Source organism: Cryptomeria japonica, chromosome 5 (assembly GCF_030272615.1).
Source record: "Cryptomeria japonica chromosome 5, Sugi_1.0, whole genome shotgun sequence".
NCBI classification, from domain to species: domain Eukaryota; kingdom Viridiplantae; phylum Streptophyta; class Pinopsida; order Cupressales; family Cupressaceae; genus Cryptomeria; species Cryptomeria japonica.
In genome coordinates, this window is record NC_081409.1 from 754,620,187 (window position 1) to 754,646,493 (window position 26,307).

The window sequence follows — 26,307 nt, forward strand, 5'->3', positions numbered from 1 at the left end:
CTCGATGCTCGCAAATGATAAAGACCAAGTGCGGAACATAGAATAAATGTTAATGCGATGCAAGAACCCTAAAATAAGGCAACGTGCAAATGTTAAAGTATGACTCCGCAAGCGTTGACCATTTTTAGATGTCTACAAAAACAACCCAAGCTTTGCCCACAAACTAAGAATGAACCCGAAATAGAAGAAAATCTATAGAAGCTCATGTATAATCCATGGTATCACATATCAGCCCCATTCTTAATTCAAACAATAATTGACCATACTAGCCATTACCCAAGAGCTCATGGTGAGGAAGAAAACCACCATACTAAAAAGACCCCACATCAAAATGCTAATTATCCAAGGCAGAAAAAACCATATACCGAATACACAATGATGGAAATATGAATGTGGAAACTAGGAGGCAGACCAATTCAACATCAAGTAAAACATCATAACATTTGTAGAAGCAAACAAACCAAAAACATCATAACATCAAGTAAAACATCATAACATTTGTAGAAGCAAACATACCAAAAACCCATAGAACATGTGAAGAAAAAAGCAACCTTCCACAATCTAAATAAACAAAGTGAAAATGCATGGAAAAAATTAATAAATGGCTGGCATCAACTTACCACCATGTCGACAACAAATTTTTGATAAAATATCATTTACAAATTGCAACGATGTGATACTTCACACTGAATAACCACATTTAAAACCTAACTGTCATCAATGAAAGCTAAGTGGGAGAGAACGCAAACACCAACAAATGATTACAAACATCATAGAACAATGCCAATCCTACCACGACCGAACTCACACAAAAAGAACTTTAAGGTAGTACAAAAAGATCATCAAACAATAATAGCCCAAGTATATGCCGCATAATAAAATCTCACTCATGCCAATATCCCTTGAAATCTTGAAAAACAAATTTATATCACACATGCCACCACCCTTGAATGTATCATGATTACCCACACCCTCACCCTATGAATGACATCATATATGACAAATACATAAAATAAAAATATAATTTCTACTTCAAATACTAGACATGTACAAAGTCATCCATATAGTGAACATGAACATAAGCCTGACAAATCAAGGAGGGCGGGCAAACACCCAGAAGACATGCAAAGAATTTAAACATTTTGAACTCCTTCCCAAACTTTAGAAGGAATTTCATTAGAATCAACCAACTAGAAATGAGCCTTGCTATCAGTGGCTAGATTTGCCAGAAAATATGCCATTGTGTTAATTTCCCTATAACAATGACATATTAAGAAGGAATCAAAAGATTCTAACTTTTGTAAAATATGATCAAGAAAATACTGCAACTTTCAGCAACTCGATTTCTTCTTCATGACGCTTTGAATAATAACCATAGAAACAATCTCAATCACTATATTTTCTATCTTTAAAGAGATTGCCGTATCCAAACCAAAGGATAAAGCTTGATACTCTACATAATTATTAGTACTAAAACCAATATCATGACATTTAGCAAGGATGAGTTGCACATTATGATCAAAAATAGCCATCCCAACCCCTACCTTCCACTTGGCCAACAACCGCATCACAAATGAATTGTTTCTCTTGGAGACTAAGCCATGAAAAGGTAAGATCGAGAGGGATTCCCAGACCCTAGTAACCCTATTATCCCAATGGGAAAAGGAAGATTGGTTATCCAAGTTCTTATAAATATAAGACAAAACAATCTCTAAAATAGAGGCTTCTATTTTTTGTAAAACATCTGATACAGAAGAACTCACTTTTTTGAAAATCCTATTATTTTGTTCAAGCCAAATATTCCAGAGGACAATAGAGGGAGAAATAACCCAAAGGCATGCATAGAAAGAAGAGGGAAACATGAGAGGCCAAGAGCAATAGTGAGAAGCAAGATCCTTACCAATAACAAAAGATAAGCCCAATTTACTCAGCAACCAATTTTAACACTCGTAAGCAAAATCACAATGAAGAAATAGATGTGAAGAAGACTTGAGGTTCTTATTACATAGAACAAATGGAAAAACCACAGCAATGCCTAATCTATCCAACCTCATTCCTGTTAGAACTCTATCCTGGATGGCCAACCAAGCAAAGGCTCCAGCTTTAGGTAAACAAGCCAAGTGCCAGAACAACTTATAAGGCTAATAAGAACAATATTTAGCAGGTAAATGGGAGATATAACCATCCTTAACAGAATACTTACCAGAGGTATTCCCAGTCCAAATAAGTCCATCCTTATAATGTGAGAGAGTGACAAACCTTTCACTCAAAATATTATTAAACTTTTTTTCAAGTGCAGATCCACATCAAGGAAATCAATCGACTTCCATTTGGCCAATTTTAGAGGACCACTCTGAACAATATCAAAATAGTCCACCACAAACACACCCCAAAGAGAGGTGAGGAGTCCAATCAAGGGAGACCAATCTCTAATTCTAATCAAAGAGCAATGTCCATTCCATGATTCATCCCAAAACCTAGCTTTCCTTCCATTATGAACAACCCATGAGAGACGGGGAATAATAACTGCTCTACATTTACATAAGAAATTCCAAATGACAGAACTAGAAGGTAAATTAGAAAATTTGAAAATACTCTCTCTGGGACCATTATTTAGATATTTAGCAAACATAACCTGAGCCCATAGAGAGTTTGGCCTCTTATACAATTTCCAACCCAATTTAGCCCCTAAAGCTAAATTTTGATTCTCCAAATTACAAACACTAGTACCACCATAATCCTAAAGAAGGCAGATTTTATCCCAGGCAACCAAAGGAAGCCTCTTTTTGTCATCCTTATTGTTATTCCAAAGAAATGACCTTAGGGTATCTTGCAAGTTTACAATAATAGATTTAGGAGATTTTTTAATATCAACATTAAATAAATAGGGAAAAAATTCAAAATAGATCTAATTAATGTCAATTTACCAGCTAAAGACAACCATTTATGGTTCCAAGAGAGAATTCTTTTTGAAATGGCCGAAATAACATTATCCCAAAATTCAAACTTATCTTGCTTAACAAAAAAAGGAATCCCAAGATACATACATGGCAAGTTACCAATCTAAAAAATCCCAAAAGGAATGCAATCTCTTCTCCACAAGCAGTGAATCATTAAGAAAGAATTTTTTTGACTTATCAATATTGACTTTCTGACCAAAAAACAAAGCATACTCCTGAATTATTTCTGAAATTATCTTAGCCTCTAACAAAGAGGCATGACCAAACAACAAAGTATCATTATCAAAGAGACAATGAGAAATAATTTGAGGATAATTTTGAATCCTAATACCTCACCAAAGACCCCCTATCTAGCAGCCTTGATTGCCTAACTAAAGGATTCTGCAAGAAGGATAAACAAAAAAGGAGAAAGGGGATCTCCTTGCCTCAAACATATGGAAGAAGAAAATAAACCACAAGGAGAACCATCGAGAATTACTGAAAATCTTGCAGATGATATACATGAGTGAATCCATTTTACCCAAGCATAGGAAAATCCCAACCTCAACAGAATCTTACACAAAGCTTGCCATTCTACTTTGTCATAGGCCTTCATCATATCAAGCTTAAGAATCATGGTCAGAGACTTCTAGGAGGAGATAGAATGAAACACCTCATGTGCCACAATCGCTCCTTCTACAGTTTCCCTCCCTGGAACAAAACCCCCTTGTTCCAAGGAAATAATCTTAGGTAAAATATTCGTTAACCTTATAGAAATTACCTTAGTGAATATTTTATATAAGGTATTACATAGAGCAAGAGGCTAGAAGTCAACAAAAGACCTTACATCCTCTTTCTTAGGAATAATAGAAATCAAAGTAGTATTCAGTTCTTTCAAAATAGACCTATTCCGCCTACCCTCCTCAAGAGCTAGTAAAACATCATTTCCCACAAAATCCCAACATTTCTAAAAAAAAAAAGGTGTATAACCATCCAGACCAGGAGATTTATCAGGATTCATAGAAAAAACTGCCTGTTTAACTTCTTCTAGAGAAAGAGGTGTCATTAACTTCTTATTATCTTCCATCATTACTAGAGAAGGAACATGAGAATAAAAGTTACTGACATCTCTTACTTCTGATGACAAAAGGGTTTTAAAAAATCTAACAACCTCCTTAGAAATATCATCCTACTCGATCAATAATTGACCATGTTGATCCTGAATACAAGCAATCTTATTCCTACTCCTCTTCAACTTGGTGGAGGAATGAATTTTTTTTGTATTCCTATCCCCATCTGAAAGCCATAATTCCCTAGACTTTTGTCTCCAATAAATTTCTTCCCTAGCCAAAATCTCATCAAGTTGATATTTAAGAGACTTTAGCTTATCAAAAACCCTAGGAACCATCCCATGTTGAATCACATGATTATTTAAACATTCTATCATATCCTAAATTCTCTGTTTTTCTTCAAAAATATTCTTAAAATGAACTAAGTTCCATTCTTGAATATTCAACTTTAAAAAGCTGAGCTTTCTGACAATTTGAAACATTCTAGAACCCAAGACAAAAGGATCACACACCCACCATTTTTTAAGTAAAGGTAGAAAAGAGGGATCTCTAAACCACATAGGCTCAAACTTAAAGGGTGACTTGTGAAGAGGTATGTACTCTAGAATGGAGAAGGAGATTGGAAAGTGATCTGAACCTAGGTTAAGAAGAATAGAAGAAGATAAATCAACATCCGAATCAATTCAATTTTACGATAATAAGAACCTATCTAATCTTTCAGCTATTTGAGAAAAACTCCTTCTCATATTAGTCCATGTAAAAACTCCATTATGACTTTTACAATCGAAAAGACCCACATCAGACATGAAGGTCCCAAAATCATCCATAATGCTTTTGTTAGGGAGAATACCACCACTCTTCTCCCCTAAATCAGCAATAGTATTAAAATCTCCCCCAAAAAAAAAAAAATCCTTATCTCAAAGGAGAGGAGATCCTTCCAAACTCTCTCCACAACTTATGTTTATCTTGAATACCTGAGGGAGCATAAATATTAAAAAGCTAAAATTTAACACTAGAGCCCTTACTCTTGATGAAAGACAACATCCAATTAGTATCAAAAGAAACAAATTGTAGGTCAACATTATAACTATTCCACAAAAGAGCCAAACCACTTGAGGCCTTTGAAGAAGAAACATAAACATGCTTCCACCTTTTCCAAGAAGAAAAAATCACATCAACAGATTCTAAAGACAACTTAGTTTCCTGAAGCAAAATAACATCACCCTTAATTAAGTCAATTTGAGAATTAATTAAGCATCTCTTGTTAGGGGCGTTTAAGCTCCTATCATTCCAAGAAATGATCCTCATTGTCCTCGAGGGGAGGTAGAAGCTCCTCTCTTCCCAAAGGTTGGAGAAATTTTACTATCTCCAAAATAATTCTACAAATTCCTCTTAACAACCACCGACCTAGTAACTGGGGGGCTAGAAGATGAATTCTTAGCCCTTTTTGCCAATGTTTTAGAAATAAGACCTAACTTTTTATGTCTACCCAAAGAAAAAGAATGTTTTCCTAGCCTATTACCAGGAGATACAGATAGGGTCTTTTGAATACCTACATCAATCTCCGTTTGAGTTTTGAGGTTTTTCGGAGGTCTCCCTCTATGAGGAGAAACCACTGGAGATGACAAAAGCATACTTGATTGGACGATTGGTAATTTCTTTTTCAAATTAGGCAACACCATCTCTTCTAAAATCTCTTCAGAATCTTTAAAAGCTAACACCTCAAATGGATTCTTAGAAGAAGATAAAGGAAGAGACTTATTAATATTTCCCAAGTCACACTCAATAGAGTTAACAACCTACTCAGTTACATGCTCATCCAACAGGTGATCATGAGTATTCAGAAGCTCATTAACCTGAAGAACTACATTAACATCTGGGATGATGAGCAATTCATCTGAAAGAAAAATATTACCCCTCCTATCTTTATCCTTCACTAAATCTTGAATTCGTTGGAACAGATATTCCTCATTTGGAGAACCCATGAAAATGTTCGAGGAAGTTCCCTTATTAAAAGTTTCATTTTCAGACCAAAATCCCAACCCCAAATTATCATTTTTCATATTTGGGATGTTATCCAGAAACTCTGCAGAGTTAACATTACTATGCTTAATAGGAGATTACACACCATTAAAATTAAGAGAAGGCCTAGGATGTTCTAACATGTTAACATCAAGTTCTGGGAGAGAAGGAGACAAAGTTGTAGAATTCAATATATGCTCACAAGCTTTAGGACCAACATCTTTGCCCATAGCAGAATGATTTACAACTGTTTCTAGATTATTGGACTTACCTATTTTAAAATCCACAAATAGAGGTGCATCCACAATTAAAGAACACAAAGGGAGATTATTAGTCAGCTTATCAATCGGTTGCCACTAAATTCCATCATTATATTTGAGATTACAAGTCCTAGGGCAAACACAATCAGGGCTAACCAGAACACAAATTTTTACCAGAATCACCCCATCCACCATATCTGATTTAGAAGTTAAAAAAGTTCCAAGCTTGTCACCAATCATTTTCAAAACCTCTGGATCCATGAATTCAAATGGAAAATTAGGCAAACCAAACCATACCGGACATATTTTAGGCTTAGACCAATCTGGCACAAGAAAAGGTTTCCAAGCCAAAATAGAGATCACATTATTCCCAAACAAGTGATATTCAAATTTAAGAACCTCATCTCTAAACGAAGAAGATTCAAAACAATGATGAATGAATTGGTAGACAATAATCGAAAATAACACATACTCGGCCAACGTTTCTTCATTTTATGATGCAACTTAGACAAACATGTTTGATAACCCCAGAGATAGCAGTCAAATGCAAGATACTTGCTTTATTAGCAATGTAAGACCCAACAAGATCCAAACAAGGAATAGGAGCCCAAACCTAAGGTGAGAAACTAATGGCCGGATTAGGGCTAGTGACATTTTCACTTAGCTTATCCCCCTGTAGACGTAAATAAGGAGAATCCACCGATAAAACCTTATCTGCCTGTTTCGAAAATAGTTCCTCTACATTTTTTGAAGGAGCTAAAACCCCAACCCCCACCTTCTCACCCACCTTTGAGGACCTGAAAATCTTCGCAAGTGAAACTTTACCACCCATCTTAGCAGACCTTGTTCCCAGGTGACCCACAAAATAGTTCCGAAAAAACTTATGATTAAGAGCCTTTCCGTCGTAGCTGTGAAAATGCCCATGAAACCCCTACTAAAAGTGACTGTGAAAACCATGATGACCACCCTGGTTTGTGAAGTCTCTCAACCCCAACTAACCAAAACCAAAACCCTTCGGTTCCTTCCAATAGCCCCAAAAATACCTAGAGGATGGCCTAAAAAAGTTTACATTTTCCATCCGACCAGCCGTTACTGCCATATCCACCCAATTTCCCTTCCCAAAAACCCATTGCACAACATGTGGCGGGTCTTCCCAGCCCACATCTGCCCACGCACCAACACCTCCCTTATCACCCATAATGAGCGAGAAATTTGTAGATATTTATTTAATAATTAACGTTTATTTATTTTATGATTATTTAATATTTGGTAAGCTTTAATGTTGTTTAATATTTATTTTATATCTGCGATTTAATCTTTAATGGTATTTGATTATTTAATTATTTATTTGATATCTTATATTTATCTGGTTCTTTAATTTATTTTATTAGCTTTTGGTTTATTTTATTTTAATCCCCATTTGGATTATTTATTTATAGCTTATGTTTATTTAATAGTTTGACTTTTATTTCCTAAGTGGGGTGTATGAACACATTAAATTAAAATAACAATAAAACATTCTCACTTAGCTGGATAAGTATATTTTATATTTACTATACCTATCCTTTACTCTCATTGGTTAAATTCAAAATGGGAGAATAAATTATAATATATGGTGGGTTGGTAAAATATATTCCAAAATGGAATATTTTGATTGGCCAAGATTGAGGCTAGGGTTTTTTTTTATTATTGCTTTTTATTTTCATTCTCGTGATGGTTTTTGGGTTGGCTATTCTCTACAAATTTTTCCAGCAAGCATTCTTCCTTTGGTTTTGGATTTTTTTTACTCTTGGTTTTGGCTGGAGCTTGGTTGGATTTTGATTTGGCCTTGTGGGAGCTCTTCTTAAGCTTCATTCCATTACTTCAGGTTGCAGATTGGAGTTCTTTAGTTTTGCATTTTGATTTTAATGGTTTCTCTGTGTATGCATTGTGTCTCCAAGTGTTTTGGGCTTGGGTTGAAATATTATGTTATTCTATAGTTTTAATATTGTTAGAGATTAATAGTTGGGGAAGAAACTTTATGTTATAAGAATTTTCATATAGTTGTTGGAGAAATATACTTGGTTTTCCTATGCATGTCATCTCTTGGCTCTGTAAAATTCTTGTGAAAATCTCTGGTTGATATATCTTTTGTTTGTATGGGAGTTGAATGGATATTTTTCCCCTTTGTGAATCTTTTAGTTTATGAGTGTTTGGATTTGGTTTCATTGGTTTCTCTATGAGTTTTGTAGTGGTTTTGTATGTATTTTACCATGAAGAAATTTTGGCTGGATCTTGACTTATAGTCTAAATTTATTTACCTTGTTTATACCTATGTATTCCTTGTTTCTGGATGTCACCATTTATGTATTTTTTGAGGCCTTTCGTTATGTTTGGATTTTATTATTTTACATAAGATTTCTAAGTTTTCTATAAAATTTGTGTAAATGCACTATTTTTGTAAAAGTGTTGTTTAAATATGTAAAATCGTTGTTCTGTTTTGTGTTTGTGATGTTCTGCATAGCATAAGCGTTGTCTCAGAAGGCGTCAGCACGAATCTAAGAATGAATGAACAGTCTTAGGATATGTATGCACGATTCAAGAAATGTTTTGCGTTGTCCTATGAGATGAAAGCGTTGTTCTATTGGACAGAAGTGGTTTTCTATGGGATAAAAGTGATAAACTATTTGTGTTTTGTGTTTTCTCAATTTTGTTCATTTTTGAGGTATTATCCCGAGTTGATTGTTGTACTAGAGGCTTTATTTGAGGTCTCCTAATATTTTCTAGTTTTGGGTTTGATCAGTTTTGATGTATTTTGATGGTTTAAGTATATTTACATCTCTATGTCATTGTGGATGTTATGTATCTTCTTCCATGTTGATAAGCCATGGATTTTTGAGATGATTTTTTTTCCAGTATGCCAGGGGTATCCCCGCGACCCAATCCAGCAACCCAACCTGCCTTACCTTGGGCTTACTTTTAGTGTTTGATATGATTATTATATTGTTGTTTTGGACCAACAAGTGAGTGGGCCTTGGTGTGATGTTATCTTTTATTTGATGGAAGCATGTGATGGCTTGATATGCCTTTGTTTATTACTAGTCAAGAGGCTCATTTTTCTATATTGAGGTTGTTATAGTCTTGCATATGTTGTGAGAGTATGTGTGGAAGTTGTTGGCTACATTGAGTGTTATTTTCATGTGTTTGTTTTGGTTAGAGCCTCTTGTGATTTATTGTTGGGCCATGTTAGGAGGAGTGGGCTCCTTATGATGACCGGGGTCACAAGAGATAGGCTTGCATGAGGTTCCTTGTAAGGATGGATGAAGTCTAGACCCCGAGGGAACATAATTGATGGGTTGAGTAGCTAGATTATTTAATAAAGATGATAAATTGATTTGAGCCTCATGACTTAGTCCTAGGGAGGATGTTTTAGGATAAGCATGAGAATGCCATGAAGACGGTAAGCTAATCTCCCTTAGTCTCTCATAGGTTGAGATGGCTCCACATGTCCATCATGCTAGTGCCTTATGTTATTATGTTATGAGGATGGCATGTGATGACACTCCACTCCTATATGTGTTCCCCTTTATGATTTATGATAATGCTTATTGGATGCATTTATGTCTTGATGAGTTTTACGCCTCTAGGAGTTAATTCTTGTTGTATTGTGTGAGTTCTTGCTTGAGAGTCCTTGTGTGGTTAGTCTCTTTGGTTAGGGTTCCAACTTAGGTTTAGAATGTGTGTTAGTACCTTGTGTCATCTTCTAGCATGGAGGGTGGTTCCACATGGTCGAGAGGTTGGTGCTTTTTAGCCTTTGGGATGTTCTCTTGGATTCTGGTTCATGATGGACTATGGATGTACCTTGTAGCATATTTATGTAATGAATAAGATGGAATGTATGTAACGTAATACTCTTGTATATAGTAGATGGATTTTTTTAGTAGAAAGAGCTATGCTCATGATGTATTTGATGTACTTGTATTTGTAAGATGAATTGTAGTTGGAATAGAAATGGATTTTCATTATGGTTCAGTTGTATTATTTAATGGAATGTTAGGAAGCAAGTTAAAATGTAAATTAATCTTGAAAGAGAAATATTCATAGACAAGAGATGAATATGTTAGAAGATGTTAATTAGATCTAGTGAAGATGAATGATTCATATAGATGCAATGGTATTTGTAGACGTATAAAAATGACTATATTCCTAAATGAATATTAAATGTTCATTTTATTCTCATTCCTCTATTTTAGTTAAATCTAATTTAATTAAATCACTCACAATCTTCTACTTAATTAAATTAATTATTCAATTTATTTAGTTAAATTCACATGAGCCCTTTATGTCATTTAATTGAATAAATCATTTTATTTAATTAAATCCCTTCTCCTTACTTTTTAATTAAATTTACATTTGATTAATAGTTTACCCCAATTGAATAAATCTAATTTATTTAACTTCCCAACTTGCAACCAAATTGAAATAAAGCAATTTATTTTAATTAATCCTATTATCCCTCATCCACTTGCATTTTCCTACATCTCCCACTTGCATCCTAAATCCCCTTCCTAATTTCTTCTAGAGTCCATCTAATCCTAATAAATTAACCTAAACCCATCCATTATCCCTTTTCCCTAAATTTGAGGAGGTCACTTCTCAAATTTGGAGTAAAGTCTTCAAAAGGCATTAAAGCCTTTATGCCTTCAACAAGCTAACTTGTTGAATACCCCCGAATTTGGAAGGACTCTTACAAATTTGTCCCCAAAGTCTTCAAACCATTAATGGTTAACTAACCCTTAGTTGCATGGTTAGAGACTTTTGGACTAACTTAACCCTCATCTAACCCAGGGGGTCTCATCAAGCATTCATTGCTTTGACCATGGTTATCCCTTTAACCTTTGCACAAGAATTTATCCTTTGGGTAAAAGCTTTATCCATTGGATAACCCTAACCTAACCTTAACCCTTACCTCCTAAGGTAACCTTCATGTCTTCTCAAGCATTTAATGCTTCTTTTATTTCCTCTCAAGTAGTCTTATGTTGACAATTGTCACCATTTCATTGGTGAAAATTGTAAATATGGATTGATAACTTTCAATCCCGACCCCTGATTAACTCCTTCAATATTGACCATCCATTTCCCTATTCTCACTATAAATAGAGCTCTCATTCCTCCATTTTTAAGGATTCATGCAAGCTTTTAGTATCTCATTTATGCTCAAATTTATCAATACATCTAGCTTCTCTTTGTAATAGGAATTAATCTAATAAGCATTTTAGACTATTTCCTTTATCGTTAGCTTAAATAATTAACTAGTATATCATGTTAGGATAGTATTTCTACTAACCTTGTCATCTTATAATCTAGTTTACTTCATTTGTAAAATCATGCATAGATAGGATGCATTTCATGTTAAAATCAATCTAAAGCATCCCTCGTTCTTGCATTCGTCATCCCTAAGTCACTTTGTTCAGTGATCTGAGAGCAAAGGCATTGGCTTGAGGGACCTTGTGAGATAGAGAACCATGGAACCTGCCTTGGGAAGTTGAGTCATTCTTCATGACTCCATAACTTGCACCAAGAAGTCTTGTGGGTGTATGGACAAGTCTCTTTGAACAAATTTTTCACATTTTAACTTTCATTGACCCGCTTTTCCTGCACACATTTTTGGCGCCCACCATGGGGTTCTACCCCATTAATCAAATCGGTTTTTAAATATAATCACTTTTGCAGGTACACGGGAAACAAGAATCAACGTGTGGGGAACATCCCTTAGCGCATCTGGTTAATCTTCCAGCACATTCTGCTCACTGTTTAGCACATGGGACTCATTCCCCAGCACATGTAGACCATCACTTAGCGCATCAAATTTACTAACATTTTCCTGTAGGTCTCAGCTTTTTTAAACAATAGAGAAGCGCATTTCAAAAGCAGTTTAGTGCATCGAGTCTATCCGATAGTGCATCCTAGTCATCTTGTAGCACTTACAGTCCTTTCTATAGCACATCATAGACAAAAGGTGAAAATTAAAATTGTAACCAAGTTTAGATTTAGACTTGTTGAAGTCCACAAAAGCCTATATTTTTCTAACTACTTTGGTGGGTATTTTGCAGGATTTCTGACATCTTATTGTAGGGAGGAGCTTAGTGTTATTTTTTAGAATTATAAATAGTTTAAATTTTTACTAACTTATTTAAGTTAGTTAGAATTTAAAGTCTTTTTAATTCTTGTTAGATAAAATTAAACTCACCTTATTTGGGCTATAAAAAGAACCACAAAAACAATCTTTTCTTGCCTTTCTAGGAGAAAAGTTTTCAATTGGGCTCTAAAAAGAACAAAGCAATTTTTCCATTTTTGCAAACAAATGTGTTTAAAAATAACTTCACCATCCTTTGGTGCATAAAAGGATCCACTTAAAATTTTTGCAAAGTAAAAGAATCACACATGTCCAAAATCATTTGCAACTAAAGACAGAAGATCTTCCCCTCTTGATCAATTTCTTTTGTTGACCAAATATCAAATTTACTTTGTTGACCAGTTCTTTTTCATAGATCAGAAAATCATTGCCTTAAAAGGATAAAATAAACACCATGTTTTTGTGGAGCAACATCTCCATATAGATTTTAGCAAATCATTGCCTTGAAAGATAAAAGGAACCTTGTTTGCTTTGTCTCGAAAGTGGAAGGAATATGCTCTCCCCTTAACTAGGTGATCAAAAAGCTAGACCACTCTTACACTTTTAGTCATATTGCATTAAATCCTTTAGCAGACCTACCTTCCCAAGGGGTTAAAAAAATATTAAAGCCATTTGTGGCCAGTGTGAAGGGAACGACCTAAGTGGGAAATGACTTTGAAGCCAAGTGTTCCAACCCACTATAATCAAAAGTGGAAAGTGACAAAAGTCCTTTTCAACGGTTGCGTGCAGCGATTAGCCTTCCCCTAGTATCCTAGAGATATGTAAAGCCTTTGTTCTAAAGGTTGGGAAGCCTCCTGAGGGAGTTTATCACTAACAGCTGAATGGGAAGCCTGATTATGAACTTTAGCATAGAAACTTTGAGCCGAGTCAGTATCCAGACATTTGTAATATCATAGTGCAAGGGTGGGGAAGAATTTTCCCCCAAGATCACTCACCATATATCTCCCAAGATAACTACTCAATTGTGAAGCAATTCACTTTAGGTTAATTTATAGCAAAAGGAAAAAAAACAAGCGCCCCCTAGGGGGTGACACGGCTGTTTGAGCTGACAGAGTATCGAGACTAGTGGGCTATGATATTCTTATGACCCTTGAATAATGAGTCTGACTGAAGTACATGTTGTATCTAAACCTATCAAAACATTGAGAATTTGAACACATCCTCACAAAACATATACTCATTGTTTATATTAAGAAAAATGGTTGTCTCTTTGGTGTTGTGTCTTCATTTGTTGCTTCAAAAAATCATCTATCATCACTGAAAACTAAAAACAAAGTTCCAAAAATTGTAGAAAAACAACCAAGTCAAAATATCAGGGCAGTTTAGCACGTAAGAGAAACGTCTTAGCATGTAGAAACCATCTTTTAGTGCATTTGACATTTACCTTAGCGAATTAGGTCTTAATGTTAGTGCTTTGTGAAAATCCAAGACTAGCAGTTTAAAGTAGTGCCTTTTAAAAACAGTCTGGCACATTGAAGCATCAGCTTAGTGCATGGAGATCAAACTTTAGTGTTTAGAGATCAATAGTTAGCGTGTTGGTGGCCCATATTAGTGCATAACCTTTTGAACCAAGACAAACTCAGAGAAATCTAGTTAGCACGTCACAGGGGGTAGTGTAGTGCGTGGAGTCTTTTCTCTAACGCATTGAAAACTTTTTGTAGCGCATTATGTCTTTATTTTAGCGCATAGCCAAAACCAAGAAAATAGGGGGGCAAAACAGAGGCCATTTTTGAAAAATTTAAAAACAATTTCGGGAGCTTTCCTTCCTCAAACTGAACTTCATAAATAGAAAATCAAAACAAAGCATCAAAACCTATTCTCAAAGCAATTTTTCCATCAAACCAACTTGTCCAAAATCATAAAACTAGTCGCAAGATAACACATCTCTCCTATCAAAATCAGGAAACCTCAGCACAAGTATCAAATAGGTCCTTCAATCAAATGGATTTGTATCCCAAAACACACTTTGTCGTGAGGGGGCATCTAAACCTATATTTTGATAAAGTAAAACTTGAGTTTCCAAAACAAGCTAAACTAAATCCAAAACAAATCAAAGGAAATGAGTGATCACTTGTGCATGACTAATCCTCATATTCTGTGAAGAAAGAGCATTTATCATAACACTAAGTTGAAGAAACAACAACCTAGTTCTCTAAAACTTGCCAAACAGAATAAATTTTTATACATCACTCTCACCAACTCTTCAAATCTCATCGAACATTCCTTCGTCATATGCGCTTATATCTTCAAGACAAAACAAACGAATTTGACAAGGAACCATTGAGGAGTAGAGAATTCTATCAAAAGTCAGCATTCAGTCAATGCCTAAATCAAGGAGGAAAAATTGATCCGGCCTTCTTTCCCGAAGAGTGCATCACTTACAACATACCCCGATGTTAACCACCAACCCCTGAACAAAACATCAAAGAGGAGTTCATTCCTTTTGTCACAAAAAATCTTTTATTAGATGCCTGATGTTACTCGCTCTCAATGAAACAAACAAAGCAAAATGTAATCAGAGTCTAGCATAAATCAAATATTATCAAATCCTTTCGAGTGTACAAATCTAGAGGACATCAAAATTTCTAAGGAACTTCTCCAAGAATGCCAAGAAAACGCTTCATTTCAAAAACTTGTGGAAAGACTCATGGAAAACAACAAGGAAAAATATTTGCTCATGCTCATAAGAAAAGGAGTTAAACTTCCTAGAGACTTTGATACTGACATGTTTAGAACCAGGTCTTGACATTATGATTATCAAGAATGACAAAGAGACGAAGAAGCTCATGACCCTGAACAATACATACATGAGCAAAATCTGCCAGAACAGAACTTGCCTGAGCAAAATATCCCTGAGCAAAATATCCCTAAGTAGAACATCCCCGAGCAAAACATACCATTCCACACACCATTTCAGCTTAGAACAAATACAAGGGAAGAAATCTTCCCACAAAAAAATAATGCACCTTTGATTGCTCTCACTCAATAAATGCAAATGTTACAAAGACAAATGCAAGACATGCAACAAGGGACAACAGTACAGTACTCCTTAACTGAAATTTTTCCTTATCCTTTTGACAGACAATTAAACATGGTACCTTTTCCCCCAAACTCAGATATTCCCAAATTTGACAAATATGATGGGAAAAGTGATCCTCATGATCATGTTCAAGAATTTTGTACCATGAGTCTAGAATTCGCCCATGATGACATCTATTTGATCAGGTTATTCCCAAGAAGATTGGGAGGACAAACAATGGAATGGTTATCCAAAATCACACCTCCTATCAGATCATTCGATGAACTAGTCAACAAATTCATAACTCAATATTCCTATAACATTCAACATGCTATCACTATGCTAGATGTATGTAATACCAAGAAGAAAAACAATGAAACATTCATGGTATTCCTTCAATGTTGGAGATCTATGGTTTTGAGATATCATCAAGATGTTCTTGAAAACGGAAAGATGGAGATTTTCATCAACAACTTGAATAGTGAGATGAGTTACATACTCAAACTTCAATGCATACCATCTTTTGCCAAATTGATTGAAAATGGCATCCAAGTAGAAGAAGCATGTGTCAAGAAAGGAACATTAAAATTCTTCAAAGAAGGAACAAATTCATCCAACTACAACAACAACTTAGACAAATCCAGATTCTGGACCAAAAACAAAAACACTAGAAATGAAGGAGGAAATGATTCAAATGATCCAAAATCCAAGCAACCCATGCTAGTGTTATCAGGTAATCCTCAAGCAACAAACAATCCCAAAGGTGCTAACCCAAGCACTAACACTTATGCACCGAATACCAATCAAGATCAACTAAACACAAACATCACCAACAATATCCAAAACAATAATACCAGTCGAGGACCTAATCCAAACTCACAAGGTAATGCAAACAACTTTTCAAAATGCATTTACACACCACTAGGGCAATCGCTAGAGTCAACATTAAGAGAACTCCTGGAAAACAAAATTATCTCCTTACCAGCAATCAACAACTTTGAACCACAAATCAAACCACCCTAGTGGAATGACTCATACTTTTGTGATTTTCATTGCAACAAAGGTCATCAAACAAATGATTGCATGAGACTGAAAAAACATTGTTCAAGACATGAATGATAGAGACGATTTAACAGTCGATGGTCTCAAGACAAATGGTGAACATGGAGCCTTTAAAAATCCTCTTCCAAACTACAACAAGGATGGAGCTTCAACCTCAAATGATACACATGGAGCTCGTATCAATCACATATACAATAACACCATCAATCATATATCAGCTGAGGACAATCAAGTCAATATTATCACAATCAAAGACAATCATGAACATGAATCCGTCAATGTAACAACTAGAGCTCAAAAATATGTCTTGAAGGGGCATATGTCAACAACAAACACCATACCCAAAATTCAATATGATCTAGTCAGTCAATTGTGCAAAACTCTTGCTCAAATATCTATACTGGAGTTGATGAAACTTTCACTAAAACACAAAGACATCTTAGAACAAGTGTTATTGGAAACAAATGTACCTCAAGATCTGGATGCTGACAAATTCTAGGGCATGGTACCTCATATGACAAGGCCTCATAACCTCACTTTTTCTGAGCATGATAATATCTCATTGAGCCATCCACACAATACTCAACTCCACATTGAAGTCTTGGTCTACAAGCATCGAGTCAAAAGAGTATTAATAGATGGAGGAGTTGGACTCAATATTTGTACCTTGAAACTTATCTGTGCATTAGGCTTCTGTGAGCAATCTATTGATCCACACAAAAAGATCACTATCAAAGAATATGATGATGAAGAGAGATCATCCAAAGGAACAGTAATGTTGCCAATTCAAGTGGGACCAATACAAAAGGAAACTATGTGCCAAGTCTTAGACATAGACCTCACATACTATATCTTATTGGGTCAACCTTGGATACATGAAATGGAAGCAGTACCTTCTACTTATCATTCATGTGTTAAGTTCCCCTACAATGGGCAGGAGATTTCTATATCAGTAGATCATAATCCATTTCAACATTGTAATACTATGGGGGAAGCCCAAGACAGCTTGGTTCCACATAATAGAGAAAAACAAAGTTACTCAACACCAGATCTTCAGGAAGAGAAGTCTACATCACTATCTATGGATTTCAAGTAGAAAATGAAAATGAAAGAGCAAGGCATGGGAGGATACAATATCTTATTGGGTCAACCTTGGATACATGAAATGGAAGCAGTACCTTCTACTTATCATTCATGTGTTAAGTTCCCCTACAATGAGCAGGAGATTTCTATATCAGGAGATCATAATCCATTTCAACATTGTAATACTATGGGGGAAGCCCAAGACAGCTTGGTTCCACATAATAGAGAAAAACAAAGTTACTCAACACTAGATCTTCAGCAACAGAAGTCTACATCACTATCTATGGATTTCAAGTAGAAAATGAAAATCAAAGAGCAAGCCATGGGAGAATACTCTTTGGAACCCTTGTGTTTGGCCAACTTACCAGCATCACCTAAATCTCATGGATTACCTATAGTATCAACACATCAAGAAACCTAGCTCATCACCAAATTTGATGGCAAATTTATCCAACTAGGCACTCTAGCACATGAATCAGAGGAGAAAGACATCCTTAGTCGGTTGTACAAGGATGAGGAAGAAGATAGAGCAACTACTGTGGAGGTAGCTATACCAACACACCTATATAGAAAAGGCTACTTGATCATGCAACAAATGGGATACAAGGGCAAAGGACCTAATGGTAAATGTCAGGAAGGTGTCACAAAACCATTAGATCCTTCTTCACAATTTAGTAAAGACAAAAAAGGATTGGGCTATGAATACATTCTACTACTAAAGAAGACACCAAGCAAATACCAAAAACCTCAGTGAAAGCAAAGAAGAAATATAAGGAGGACTCCTAGTAGGAGGCACTATTTGAGTCAGTGGAGACTATATGCAAAGAACGTGAAAATCAAGAGCGAGAGCAATATCAAAGGAAGCCCATCAAACAAATGAAGAAAACATCTACTGTAGAAGCACATCATATTCAAGAACCAATATTCAAAAAAGAGGAATCATCTCCTGATAACATCATTCCTCCCCAAGGAGAGACAGTATATGAACAAATGCAATGAGTGGAAGTAGGATATGACAAAGAATCAGAGAAAACTATCAAACTTGTAGCAATCATCAAAAACTTGTTCTCACCCTACAACATACCAGTCCACAACACTGCCAAAATTTGGGATAATACCTCTAAGACTGATTCCAATGAATATGAATGGGACAGTTGTTCTAATGTTACTAAAGATATTTGTGCAAATGATAGTCATACACCCATCTCTCAAGAAGAAAATGGCATAGAATCTAGACCACTTGAATTTGGTCCACAAAATATCTATGACACCAAGGAAAATGAGCAACGAAATTACGAGGAAGTCTATACAGAAGATGATACCATCAAAGACCTTGACAAAATCCTTAACTTCTTTAACACCCAGGCCAACCACGATGATACCTCCATCCTGACACTTACAGCAGTTGAACATGATCCACCTAATGACTCCTTACCACTTGTCTTTCCTGACCTCATAGACTAGGACGAACCTGAAACTCATGATATGCTAATTTTCCCAAATGACGAATCCATTATCCATTACTTCTGTACCGTTAACCCGGAAACAGAATCTACCAGTAAACAAGGTAACAACATCTGCAATCAGGGGAGTGCCAAGTCTCTCAGTCACAAAAATGAACAAAATAAAGGATCTACTACTGAAAACTAGTGAATGGCAGCAATAGATCACAAAAAAGTAAAAATAAAGGATGCATCTAAGGGTGAAAACCTTTTTAAGGAACCTAAAGATGGGAGATTGGACACTCTTCCTTAGCATTAGCATGAGCTATCACCCATATTGATTGAGCCCACTCAATCAATCAACATTGGTACAACAAAAGCAGCCAAAAACATACACCTTGCAGAATCTTTGACAAAGGAAGAAAGATCAGAGTTTATCAATTTTTTTAAAGAAAAACAAATCAATTTTTCTTGGTCATATGCAGATATGCCTGGGATTGACCCACAATTAATCATGCATCATTTATCCACTACTCCAGGAGCTAAGCCAGTCAAGCAAAAACTACGAAAGATGAATCCACATGTGGCACTCATTGTTAAAGCTGAGCTAAAGATATTATTAGACGTCGGATTTATTCAACCTATTGACTGTGCTGAATGGATTTACAACATCGTACTAGTATCAAAACCAAATGGAAGCATCAAAATATGCACTAATTTTAGAGATGTCAACAAAGCCTGTCCAAAGGATGACTTTCCTTTGCCCAGTATTGACATAATTGTAGACCTCACAATAGGCCATGCAATGCTATCACTAATGGACGGTTTTTTAGGCTATAATCAAATCAAGATAGCCCTAGAGGATCAAGATAGAACAACATTTACATGTCCTTGGGGAACGTATTGTTGGAATGTCATGCCTTTTGGCTTAAAGAATGCAGGAGCAACTTATCAACGAGCAATGACAACAATCTTTCATGACATGATGCATACCTTCATGGAGGATTATGTGGATGATTTACTAGCTAAATCATTCACCAAGGCAGAACATTTAAGTATCTTAGAAAAGATTTTTGATAGATTGGAAAAGTTCCAAGTCAGGCTCAACCTTAAGAAGTGTGTCTTCAAGGCTACATCAGGGAAGTTACTAGGCTACATAGTTTTAGCTAAGGGTATTGAAGTGGATCCAACAAAGGTACAAGCCATTATGGAGATGTCACCACTAAAGAACATCAGCCAGCTCAGATCTCTACAAGGACGGCTCCAATCAATCAGGAGATTCATCGCTCAACTAGCAGATAAAAGTCTACCGTTCAATCATTTGCTACATAAAAATATACCATTCATATGGGAAGCCAAATGTGAAGAATCATTTTATCAAATCAAGCAGCATCTAATGAATCCACTAGTTCTAATAGCACCAATAGCAGGGAAGCCACTCATTTTCTACATTTCAACAACATATATATCACTGGGTGCATTATTAGCACAAGAGGATCAACAAGGAAAGGAATGAGCTATATATTACATCAGCGGGACATTGAACAGATATGAACTCAACTATATATTCATTGAGAAGGCTTGTCTAACAGTGGTATTTGCTTCTCAAAAGTTCTAGCACTACATGCTAGTGCACACAATCAAGCTCATAGAAAAAATTGATCCTCTCAAATATTTACTCAACAAAGCAACTCTTACAAGTATATTGGATAAATGGGTCATGATTCTCAGTGAATTTGATATCCACTACACAGAGTGACAAGCTATCAAGGGACAAGCAATTGTAGATCAACTAGCTGAAGCACCGTTACCTAGAAAACAACCTATGGAGATCAAATTTCTGGATAGGGATGTTCTTTCTATTTCCACCAAACAATGGACCCTATACTTTGATGGATCCTATACTCAACATGGCTCAGTTGCTGGCATTCTGTTCATCACTCCTGAAGGGCACACCATACCAAGATCATATAGGCTTATGTTTCCATGCACAAATAACATTGTTGAATATGAGGCACTAGTTATAGGCATCAAAATGGCCGTGGAATGGAGAATCATAGAATTAAAAGTCTGATTCACAACTAGTCATCAATCAAATAAAAAATGACTATTAGATGAATGACGATAAGCTGCTACCATACAAGCGAATGGTGGATGATTTTAAACAATATTTTGTACACATCACCTTCGAGCAAATACCAAGGTTGGAAAAAAGAGAAGCTGATGCAATGGCTACTATCACTTCACTACTGCAAATTCTAGAGCAACAAAATCATTATGAGTTTCTGGTAGAGAAACTATTCTCCCCAGCCTATGACCATTCTGATTCCCATGTTATCTATTCCTTGACCGGTTTTGACTCTCCATTATATGGACCGATATACAACTATCTTAAGAGAAATATCCTACCCATTGACCTATCCCAAAACCAAAAACGTAGCTTTATTTGACAAGCCACCTTTTATGCTCTCACTGCTGATACTTTGTACCATCGAGGTCTAGATGGTACTCTTCTTCGTTTCCTTGATCGTAATGAATCTAACTCTACTTTATAAGAGCTTCATGAAGGTATCTATGGCACACATTCAAGTGGTCCTACTCTTGCTAAAAAGCTTCTAAGAATGGGATATTATTGGCTGACAATGGAAAAAAACTTATCATTTTGCGAAGTGTCCAAAATGCCAAATTCATGGCAATCTTATACATTCACCAGCATAGGAACTGCAACCATTCACAACATCCTGACCCTTTTGATAGTGGGGACTGGACTTAGTCGGAAAAATTCATCCTTCATCTTCAAATGGACACAAGTTCATTATAACTACAATAGAATACTTTACCAAGTGGATTGAAGCGATCCCCATGACTACAGTAACTGGGAAACAAATAGCCTCTTTTATCCTTAATTATCTGATCTGTAGATATGGCATTCCAAGTTCCATCATCACAGATAATGGATGACATTTCAAAAACTAAAATGTGCGAGAACTATGTGAAAAATTCAGCATCCAACATCATTTCTCTACACCTCACTACCCATAGGGGAATGGTCAGGCAGAAGCATCCAACAAGAAAATATTAAAAATCCTAAAGAAAACAGTGAATGATGTCGGCAAAGATTGGCATGTACAACTCAATCCACCACTTTGGGCATATAGAACTAGCATCTGCACACCTATGGGAGCTACACCATATTCATTGGTATATAGATCAGAAGTAATTTTACCCCTGGAGGTAGAAATTCCATCTCTCAGAGTCTCTTTGAAAGGCCTAATTCTAGATGAAGAGTATCGAGTCAATCGACTGTAGGAGCTAGAACTTCTAGATGAAAGATGCCAACGTGGCTACACTCATCTCAAAGCATATCAATAATGCATGTGCAGAAGCTACAACAACAAGGTCATTCCCAGAATTTTTAAAATTAGTGACCTAATGCTCAAGGAAAATCCTAGAAATCAGCAAGATCAAGAAAAGAAAGCGAAATTTGAACCTAATTGGTTAGGTCCCTATGTCATCATATCAGCCTATGGATTAGGAACTTATCAGCTAACAACTTCAGAAGGAGATGTGCTCGACAAACCAACTAACAACATCCATCTAAAGAAATACTACACTTGAGCAATATAATGCATGAAAAAGTCAAAAAATCAAAAATATCAAAAAATCAAGAAAAAGAAAATAAAGAGGTGCAATAAAAGCAACTGGTGAAAACCTAGCAATAGGTGCTATTGTGAGAGGACAACTCCTCTATCTATCTTTTACTACCATGTCATTATATCCATAGTTAAGCATTATCAGCCATCGCCCAACATTTTTATCACAATATCTATCTAAGATATACTTAGCGTAGTCACTATCCTGGTTTTTCCACATATTCTTTCATCACATATCACCATGGCTTGGTAATCACTGTACATATCCACATTAAGAGGAACAGTTCGCTAGGGGTAGCATTGATCAAAACTTGCAGCAAATTCAAGAAATCAAAACTTGTAGCAAACTCAGAACATCGTATCCAGCAAACAAACTCAACAATCACAAAACCACACATTGATCACTTAACAGGATTCACAAAATATGATAGATGATTTTTTGAAGTATCAACTGTTTGCATCTTGCATAAATTTTTGACTATTTTGCACTTGAACTTTTTGAATTATTAGATCCTCCACATTTTCTCCACAAATGCTTCAAGCTAGAGAAAGTCATGAGGACTCCAATATTTTTTACTTTTCTGTCTGTGAGGCGATCATTTGTACTATGCAAATACTTGTCTCGAGACATGATTCAAAGCATATCACTGAAGACATGATTCCACTTTGTGCATACAAATGGTTTAATCTTGTCTATTTATATGCAATTAGCACTTAGGTCGTCCTGGTTCAATTATACCTTGATGCTTGTGCTATCTTACAAAATAAAAAATCATGTAAATTTTTCTCAGGTCATTATGGTTCAATTATACCATTATGCTTGTATAAATTTTTAACATATCCCAAACAAATCAAAGCTCAATGATGATACCTACAAAGAAAGAAAACCCATATGACTATACAAGGATGACCAATGCAGAATGAGGATGCTCAAATCAACTAGTTACATATCATTTTACAATTAGTTGCATATCATTTTACAATTAGTTGCATATCATTTTAATCTTGCATTAGTATCATCTCACAGCATATCATATCATACATCTCATTTTCAAGATACATCTCATAGCATACCATATCATACATCTCATTTTCAAGATACATCTCACAGCATATCATTATCATACATCTCATTTTCAAGATACATCTCACAGCATATCATTATCATACATCTCATTTTCAAGATACATCTCACAGCATATCATTATCATACATCTCATTTTCAAGATACATCTCATAAACATCATGCATTAACACATCATATTCATCACATATCAAATTACATACATCTAAGCATCACATCATCATCATAGAAAAATCAAAATCATATAGAAAGCATCAACCATCACACATCACATGAGGATCAAGGAAAATGGTGTCATATATATCTCAAAAATGATCAATGTATAAAATATGTCATGTCTGTGATAATACAACAAAATGATCAAAATACAATGGAGATAACGTCTCTCAGGTATGACTATCTCCTAGAGGAGATGGCCTCACTATAGATGTCCCAGCACCTGGATCTCTAGATGGATCCTGTCTAGGAGGCCCTGGCATGCCTCTGGTCTCTATCCTCGACCTAGTCTCTCAAGATCAAATGGATCTCGATGCTATGAAACTTAGCACTCGACACTCCCTAGGCACCACATTCTCATAATGCCTCTTGTATTACTCTGCCTCCTTGGCTCTCAAAGCCATCTCTCTCAAGATGTCTCTCATAAGGCCACCTATTGTCACTCTCTGCAAGCTCCTCTGTTTGACCCTGACGCTCTATCTCTGTATCCCACTCTATGGTAAGCTGAGTAATTTAACGCTGATGCGCCAACAACTATGTCTACAAATGCTGCACTGACAACTACAGAGATCTAATCTATGCGTCCTCCCAATGCGTCAGAGTTCGCATCTGCAGGGGTACCCCTTGTCCCTCTATCTATCCTCGGTGCTGGTGGAGGTAAAACATCTGACCTCCTCCTCTAGGCTAGTCATCTAAAATCATCATGCCCTCCAACCACACTACTCTCTCAACCCGTATCCCTTTGTCACCACTATCTCCACCCCTATCTCCTCCCCTCCCCTGATCCAATCTCGCCCTATCCCCTTGCCGACCTTGGCCACCTCCTCATGAGCCACTCCTCATCTCCCTAGCCTCTCGGGTTGATCATCCTCATCATCATCACAAGTGGAAATCATCTCCATTGGATCTGATATCCTAGCCACTGCATTCACTGCAAAGAGTGATGCAAACTCATCAGTCATCCCTGCATCCACTATCTCATGGGCATAGTCCCATCTCTGGCCGACTAAGTGAAAAAACTCCTCAACTGTCACCATGCTATCAATAATGGGTCCCCACTCTGGAACATCCTATCTCCATCGAGCATATAAATATGCTCCCTGTGGTATACCCTATTGTTGACCATACTGCTGCAACACCCGGCTATGCAGAAATATCTCAATAACAAAGGGCATCTGCCCTATCAGATATCTGGACATGTATACATAGGGAATCTCCATCCCATCCTCTGCCCATACCTCACAACCTGTATATGGTTGCCAGATGATCGTATCAATATCATCCAAAACTCTCCTCTAGTGCTCTAGTTTGCCCAGCTTACACTAGACAACTATCCCTCGATATCCATAGGCATATGCGCACCCAGTAGGCCTATCTCTATCTGCCAGTGGCTTGGCTATAGGAATATCCTCCCACGCCCATGCCTGTAGTAGTGTAACTCCGGTGGATAGACTGCTATACCCCAAGTACACCACCTGATGCAGATCCATGTATAAGTGGGCGAACATAGCCTGTCATGCCCAAAATTTAGGGCAAAAATCGAATGATTTTTTTTTTTAAAACATACTAATTAATTAATTAACAAATTTCGCTAACATGACATGTGTAAACATGCTGACCAAAACTAGAATCAGACTAACTCTGATACTAACTAAGTATCAAAAATTAATTAAAATTTATTTGCGGAAACTAAATGTTTTAATTTATTTTCTCATCCAATATAGTCATTAGTTTAATTAATTAAACTCATTTAAATGGAAGACGTAGATAAAACTTTGTTCTCCAATAAAGCCATATTGTCTAAATTTCATTTTAAAACATTAATTAATTTAATTGATTAAAGTGTCAAATTAATTTCTTAATGACATTATCCGATGAGGATAATTATCTTTCCAAAGTCAAATTTAGTTTTCAAGGAATTAGTTGCCCCTTCTATTTAATTAAGGCTTCACAAATAGTTAATTCTAAAAATAATTAATTGGAATTAAAACTTCCCCGTCTAACTAAATTGAAACCCTAACTAATTTTAAAAGTAAATTTCCCACAACTTATAAATAAATTTCATGCAAACCCTAATTTAAATTACATTATAAAATTACTTCTTTTTAAAAAAAAAACCATAAACTTGTTTAATTTTCCTCTACCCTAGCTCTAACCGAGCTAGGGTTTTCTCCCCTTTAAATTTTATATATATATATATATATATATATATATTTTTTGTGGCCCCGTTACCACGCAGGGCGGCCATGGGCGGCGGATAGGTTGAGCGAACTTAGGAGGAG